A 7713-nucleotide genomic window follows, 5' to 3' on the forward strand; every position below is an offset into this window, starting at 1 on the left:
TGAAATAACTTTGAGGAGGAAGTGTTTCCAGATTTTTTGTGAATCGTTAGGATAACAAGATAATTTTGCTACCTACTTACTTGTTTCTTTAAATCTTGTTAATTTTTTGAGCTCAGCAATTCAGTTTCTGCAGCAGCAGCTTCCACATCTAAACCAGATCTACTATGAAGTATTGACTTTATAATTTTTTCCCTGAATGTTTCTAAAGCTTGAATAATGAGACATGATGAGTAGAACCTGTCATCTCTTAGACATTCATTCTTATTTCTGTTCATACAAGAATATTTCACTAAAAGATATGAGAGCTTGAAGAAATTCTGAATAGAAGAAAATGCAGTAAGAAAACCCCCAAATCAACAAAGCTTTGCTCAAGGGTTTCTCCAGTATTCTGGATGAAACTGAATCATGCCCAACCATTGGGGAAAAGCTTTATACATCATGGAGGACAGCAGATACTAGAAAGTGCAGTGCAAGCTTAAGGTACTCAAGATTTAAAGTAACAGGTCCTGAGTAGGAGCTACAGGGTTTCACGTATAGATGCAGACATTCCAGGTTAAAATCGGCTCTATTTCACCCTATTTTAAAGCACTATCGGGCCAGGCCAATGAATCCTACTGGTTTTAGAAGGGGGATCCACAAGCTCCTCCGATCTTAGGTGCCAGCTGTGAAGACTTCTGCATCTGAGCTCACCTAGGCTTTCTTTATATTCACAGATAGAAAAGGTCAAAGGCATGATTTTTTTTTCATCTTAAAGTAGAAAAGTATCCCAGGTGAGTCCTGTAGTGGAAGTGACCATTTCTCTCCAATTCTTCTGTAAAGAAGCCATTGTAGCTGTTAGCAATGTTTGTAATAAAGTGGGAGAAGTCCCAGCTTGGCAGAAATGAGCACTGCAGTACACTGCAGAGCCCTGAGCCATCACAAATGCTCATTTGCTTGGAAGTGCATGAACTGTTGAGGTCTGTCATTGAGAGGGGCAGGATCTATCCTCCCTCCAAAAGAATCCAGCCCATCCCCCAGGGATGATGGGTGAGTCTGATGATTCTTTACTTTGCAGCAAAGCATCTTTTCCTTCTTCAGTAGTGTAACTGTGGGTAGGCATAAATGAAAATGCTAACTGCATCTACCCCAGACATGACAAAAACCATGACTTACTGTACACATGGCAACTAAATTCTTGCCAGGAGCTATATGATAAAGAGAGCTTCATATCCCATGTCTTAGCACATTGTGGTGAGCATATATTTTCAATATTATGTCTTTAATTGTACAATATACTGTTTGATCTTGGCAGTACTTCAGCTATAGCAGCTGTATCATGTAATTTACTAAGAACATGTTCTCATGATTGCAGTGTCCCAGAATGCAGTTTAGTCGAATGAGATCTTGCATTTGCCTCCTAAGAGATTTCCCTCAAGCTTGAAATTTGTAGCTGAACATTATAATTAATACATTATAGACCACATAATGTTCAACTGTACTCATTTGCAGAACAGTAGAAATCGTCCTTGTGTTGCAAATTGCTCATTTTTCATGTAAATATTTAACACTTTTTTAAATTTGTTAGAAAAGGCCTGGTGTGAGTAATATTTCTAAGCACTTATGTTCCTGCTTAAATTTTAATTTGGCCTGTGGAAAATAGAACTCATAAATTAAAAAGGTTGTGTTTGGAAAAATACTTGTACTTCAGGAGCTCATATCAAAGAGAAGTTGGGTGAGCCTAGAGGAGTGTACCTTAAACTCCATGCACTTAGGCAGCCAGGGAATCCCATACAATACACTGCTCCTCCCTGGTGTATATGACCTTAGGTAGCTCAAAATATTTCATTTGTTCCCTTGTTTCCATTGTTGCAAAACCCAAGTCTCCTATTCCTCTTTCTGTTCTTGTTACCACCCTTAATGTGACAGTGCAGTAGGGATCACAAGATATGATCTTCCAGTGCTTTCTGCGTCCAAGCAACTGTATTTTAGTAGTATCTGGTTTTCTTTTAACCTTTTCAATATTCTGTGATTCAACTCCTTGACATTTGCTCTTTGCTCCTTTAATTGAGACCTCCAATCAAAGTAATTGAAAAAGATCATACTGTATAGTATGCAAAGTACAGTTCAACAGGTAAAACATTATCAATATTAATAACAGCATTTTTATGCACTTTTATGTATAGATACTTTTATATCACTTTGATATTTCATTGTGCTTTATAAACAACAAGGAGTATATTCTGGTAGGTTTGCACAGTCTGTCAAAACAAGCATAGGAAATATGACAAACAGTCCAAAAAAATTTTGATTGTAGGCTAAACCTACTCAGTCTCAGCTAGTGAATGGATTTCCACAAACAAATTTATTTTTCCACAAGCTTTGTAAAGCTAGTTAACTCTCTGTTCCTCAGCTTCTTCATTTATGCCAGGGAAGGATGATACTAACTGATATTAACATGTTTGAGTAAGTAGTCTGAGGAATTTACAGAAAAGAAAACTTTCTTGAAGGGAGTATTTCCTTGCTTCCAGAAAAAAAACCACCCAAAACTATACTGGAACTCCAATGGTGTAATCCACTTCAATAGAGAAAAAACATAGGATTTCATGAGTTTAATGTCTTCACAGCAAAAGGTGTTGCTATGGGATTGTTCTTGAGAACTGCAGTTCTAAAAATTCCAGTTAGGACACTTACTGAGCCTGTCCTGTCTGTAGCCCAGTTACTCAGTCCCCATCTCTTCAGTTTACCAAACTGAGGTGCTGCAGCTGGTTCACAACGTGTATCACTTCTGAATGAACAAAAATCACTGACACAGTAAATTGTTTAAAAAACCATATATCATGAGCAAGTCTTTCTGGTGAGCAGAAAATAAAGTACAATACCATGTTGCTATCAAATCATGTTGGTAGTAAAAGATTTAAGACTACATTGGGTGGCTGTGCTAGAGCATGTATCCTGAGATGGTAGTTCTGTTTTTCAAAAGAAAATGTTCCTCCTAGAAATGACCTTGTGCTCAAATTTGTCAGCATCATTTAAGAATGCTGTGAGTTTCTTCCCTCTGAAGCAGACCTTACACTTTGCTTTGCACTTTGAGGAAACTAAACTGCCTGATACAGCCACATCCCTTCAGCAGAGACTTCTCTGACTACAGCAGGCTGTTGACTGTACCATCAAGAGTGTTAAAACCCAGCCCTGGCTCGACCAAGGAAGATTTCTCAGTATCAGACTGGGAGGAAATAAAGACAAAATCACTCCCAAAGAGCCTGTGGTTCTTTTACTGTCTGAAGTTTGCCTGTAACCACCCATGAATGTTCCACATGTCTGGTGATTCTGTCTCTTCTGGTTTAGGTATCACAGCAAGCCATCTAGGCGCCTCTTCTAGTCTCTGAAAATCCATGGAAAATTCTAGGGTACAATTTTAGATTCCATGAAAACATGCTTTCAAAACATCTCTTTCTCTCCACTGCTCAGGTAAGTCCCACCCACTGCCACAAAACCCTATCTGTGGATGTCTGTGTGAAAACCAGCACAGGTCGCCAGCACTTTCTGCTTCAGGGCCTTCATCCAGCGCAGACATGTATTGCCTGAATGGTGCTTCAGGGCTAAATCTTGGCTTAAAGTGGAGGCACAGCCTTGGCCCAGTCCATTTGTCGTTCAAGATCTTGAAGAAAATATGAATCCTTTATTGGTTCACCAGTGAGGTCTGAGTGGAAGAAGTGAGCTAACAAGAACTTCTGCCAGTTGACATAAAAATATGCTGAGTGCTTTTCTGTGCAGATGCTTTCACAGCTTCAAACAATCCACTTTAGGAAGAGTGGGATTTTAGGTAATTTATTTGTGTCTGTTACAGATTAATCCCTATTATGCTTGGCTTTACACTAGAAAATCCAACAGTTCCAATTAATCTAGTAGCTGATCATTCAACCTCAAATTATTCAATTGTTGCATTAAACAAGCACCGAGATGTTTTTATTTCATGCAGGTAAATTTTCTAGTCACCAGCCAAAACTTAATATGACAGAGATGGTGTTGGGGATAGGAAGGGTGTTGATGATCACAGTGAGATATCCCCACCTCCCTGCCCCAGCAGTATCTAATAGGGTATGCATGTCATGGTCCTTGTGAGTTTTCTCAGGAGCTCAATAGGAGAGAGTACAGTTACACGTAATTTAAAATAATAAGTATTCTTTTCAATAGATGCTCCTGTTTTCAGGCTTGCTTGAAATTACTTCAAATACATGAATGTATTTGGATTTATTTTGTACAGAGGACTGTACCCAAGCCCCAGGACTGCAGTCCAGAGTACTGCCGTAGCTCTGGATCAAATAATTCCAGATCTTCCCTTACTTAAACAAAAGACTTGAAGAATTTTGAAGCAGTCTTGGTCACTACATGCCTTTTCAGTAAACTGTTTCTGTTAAACTCACCCCTTCAGTTATTCTAACACTTCTTTTGGAAAGTAAATTATTAAGCTTACCCATTTATTTTTAGGTTTATTGGTTTACATACTTGGTTTGGGCAGGAATTCTGCTCTGATTGAAATAAATGTATTTCAAGCCATCATTTTCAATGTCTATAAATTTTACAGTGTTGTCATAGTGTAGTCAGCAACTGCTCGCCAACAGTTTGTCATCCTAAGCTGCTTCCATGCACAATAAATATCATCGGTTTGTGCAGTGGCAGGTAAAGCCCTTTGTGTACCCACAGACCACAGGATGCATGCCAGAAGACGGCAGATGGTGGTAGATACCCATCTTATTTAACAGGCTATAGCAAAGACAGCCTGGACTTTCTGGCAAGTAAATTATGTTTGGATTCGCAGGGCACGTTGTAGCAGAGCTGCTGCTCCTAAACTTTGCAGAGGCTGAGTCAAATTAATCCATCCCAGTGACCTCAGTGGCATTATACAGAGTGAATATGCCTCCCTGTTTACCCAGACAATTTAAATTGACTTTATAATGTGACTGAAAATTTTCTACACACATGTTGTTCTGTGCAACACAAACCTGTAGTTGTTTGTCCAAAGTAAATTCAGTTTAATAGCAAAGGTGAAAACAACCTGGAGAAACTAGTCTTCAAATGCAATCTCAGGTGGTTCTCAGTTCAGGTGACTTGGTGGGTAAGAGGAAACTGGAGGGAAGAGTTGCGGTGGGGTTTGAGTTACAATGAAGTTCCTCCCCACAGGGCTGTGGGTACGCTCCCAGAGCCCAGCAAGAACCATTCTGGTATCTCTAATGAGAAAGTTCAGTAACAATTATAAATTTCTAGTACCAAAAATTGCAAAGCAAAACCTAAGGATAGTTCCAATATAACTGGTATAGTAGTGACTGTCTGAAAGACAGCTTCTAACAACTTCTGAGGTGTATGGTCCACCAGATGTCTCAGGAGAGTTAGATGCATAATTCCGTCTTTACCAAAAACCATATGGTAGTGGGTATCCAGGACAACAGGCAGAGAAACCATCGACACTCATCATCAACTTTGCTGAGTTGCAACAATACATTTTTGTAGTGCTATCCAAAATAAATACAATTATTGTCTGGATCAAAGGAGTATTGACAAAGGAGTATATTGATAGCCTAGAAGCATATCACATTTTCTCCAGTTTATGAGAATTACGTTCCCTCTTGTTATGCTAACACTGTCTACATGAGTCCCACTAAATCCGATCTTCTGCTCAGTTCATCCCTGTAAATGTCTTAACAGGGTGTGCAAATACATGAAGTATCATTCTCTTTCCAGTAAATAAAATATATTAACAATTTTATTTCCCAACTCTATTTCCATGTTCCTTCATCTACTTTTTTCCTAAATAACAAGAAGCTTGAAAACAAGAATTTCCTACAGCAGTGCCTTGGCCCTGCCTACATAAGCTCATTATACCATGGCCGGAGGTTTGAATTAACAACTAGTTAGGAAATAGATGTATTGATTCAGTAACGGTTATAAATATAACCTAGTTACCTTTGTGTATTACATTTATCAAGGTCATGACTAATCGCATTACGTGCATCAGCTTTCCAGAAGTCTAACTATTACAAAAGGAGGGGAAAAACAAAAATAAAAAAACAGTTGTCTGAGCAAACTCAGTTCTAGAAACCAGAACCCCTTTCCTCATTCTTATTTCTTGCTGTTTAAGGTGTAAAAGGATTTGAGTATTACAAACAGGCCCTTAAAAGCCCAGTTACTGCTGGGATAAGTTATCCTTAGCGCTACAAGTGGCCATAAGTAACTGTACTACAGATACATCCCCTTCAGCAGGTTTCAATCCTATAAAATTCAAACCTTATAGCCCAGTTCATATTTTACCTGCACTTTCAGGCTGTAGCAGCAGGTGAATGTAATAGATGTCCTGGCTGGGTATCGGTGTAAATAAAACACATCAGCCCCTGATGGTGTGGTGGCTCTCTCTCTATTCCTACAATAATTTCTATTTTCCTGGGAGTGTGCATGTAACCTGTCTGCCAACATGCACACAAGCCTTAATGCGAGCTAAAACCTGCCTCCCATTTAGATTATTCAGACGAAGGTGTTTGTTAAGAAAAATCCAAGTGTGGAGGCTGAGTCCACATATATCTTCAAAGTAGGTTCAAGACTATTCAAGAGTATCCTAACTAAAGTGTATATGGACCTGAGATAGGGATATGATGTTCATCTGGCCTGAGGTCACTGTTGTAATGCCCATAGTGCCATCATTCGACTCCATATGGCTCGCTTGGGACAGATAAATTTGCCTAAAATCCTATAAATTAGGTACAATAAGGCCTCCTCTGTTATGCAGGTGCAAGAACTACAGCTGTCTAAGGGCAGCAACAGAGCGTATCAGCGCACATGCTTTGGGTGAAACGGATCTATGGCACCACTTTTCTACCTAGGATTAAAAAAAATTGGGAAAACGCTGTGTGACTAGAGCTAGTGCCTCCAGGAGGTCTCTCAGGCACAAGGTGATGGACTGACCAAACCAGAGAAAAGCACCAGCACAGACATCACTTTTAACAAATGTTCTAAACAGTCTGTGTAGAACTGTTTATATTCATTTGCAGTGTATTGCTTTGGGTATGACTTTTTAAACAAAAAGCAACGTATGGCACTGTTGCTGCTTCCTAATTAAAAAACAAACCTGTTATTTGAGGTTCAGGCAAACTGAAGTACAAACTAGACCAAAACTCTGAACCTGTATCGATGTGGCAAAGCTTTAAGGATGAGAGTAAGTAAAAGTTCAGTGAATTCAAGACCTGCGATTTTAAAGGCACGTGCAAGAGCACAACCCACCACGCTGGGGCAGTAACTCCCTGGTTTTGCTTAACGAGCAGGTGATGGACTGACTGCACAGTGCTTCCAAACCTGCCATCTCACACCACCGAGCAGCGCTGGGAAAACGTGCTCACACCGACACAAACAGACACGCTTTGTTTTATACATACTGACGTATGTTCATACAAATTTACACACGTTGCATACACACTAGTATATATATATGTGTATACACCATATATATGTATACATTATACATACACACACACATACACCTAACTTTCTTATTTGATTTTCACAGTGCCTTGGGTGTTCCCATACGACATTTCCTATAAAGCAAACTGTAAAGCGAAACTATGACTGTAGTGAAACCACCCAAAGCCTACAGCAAATGCTATGGAAAATATTTCAGACTTAGAATTACGCACCTCAATGACACAAGGAGAATAAGGGGCAATGGACGTAAGGTGCAAGAGGGTAAAT

Source organism: Falco naumanni, chromosome 2, assembly GCF_017639655.2.
Source record: "Falco naumanni isolate bFalNau1 chromosome 2, bFalNau1.pat, whole genome shotgun sequence".
Taxonomy (NCBI): Eukaryota; Metazoa; Chordata; class Aves; order Falconiformes; family Falconidae; genus Falco; species Falco naumanni.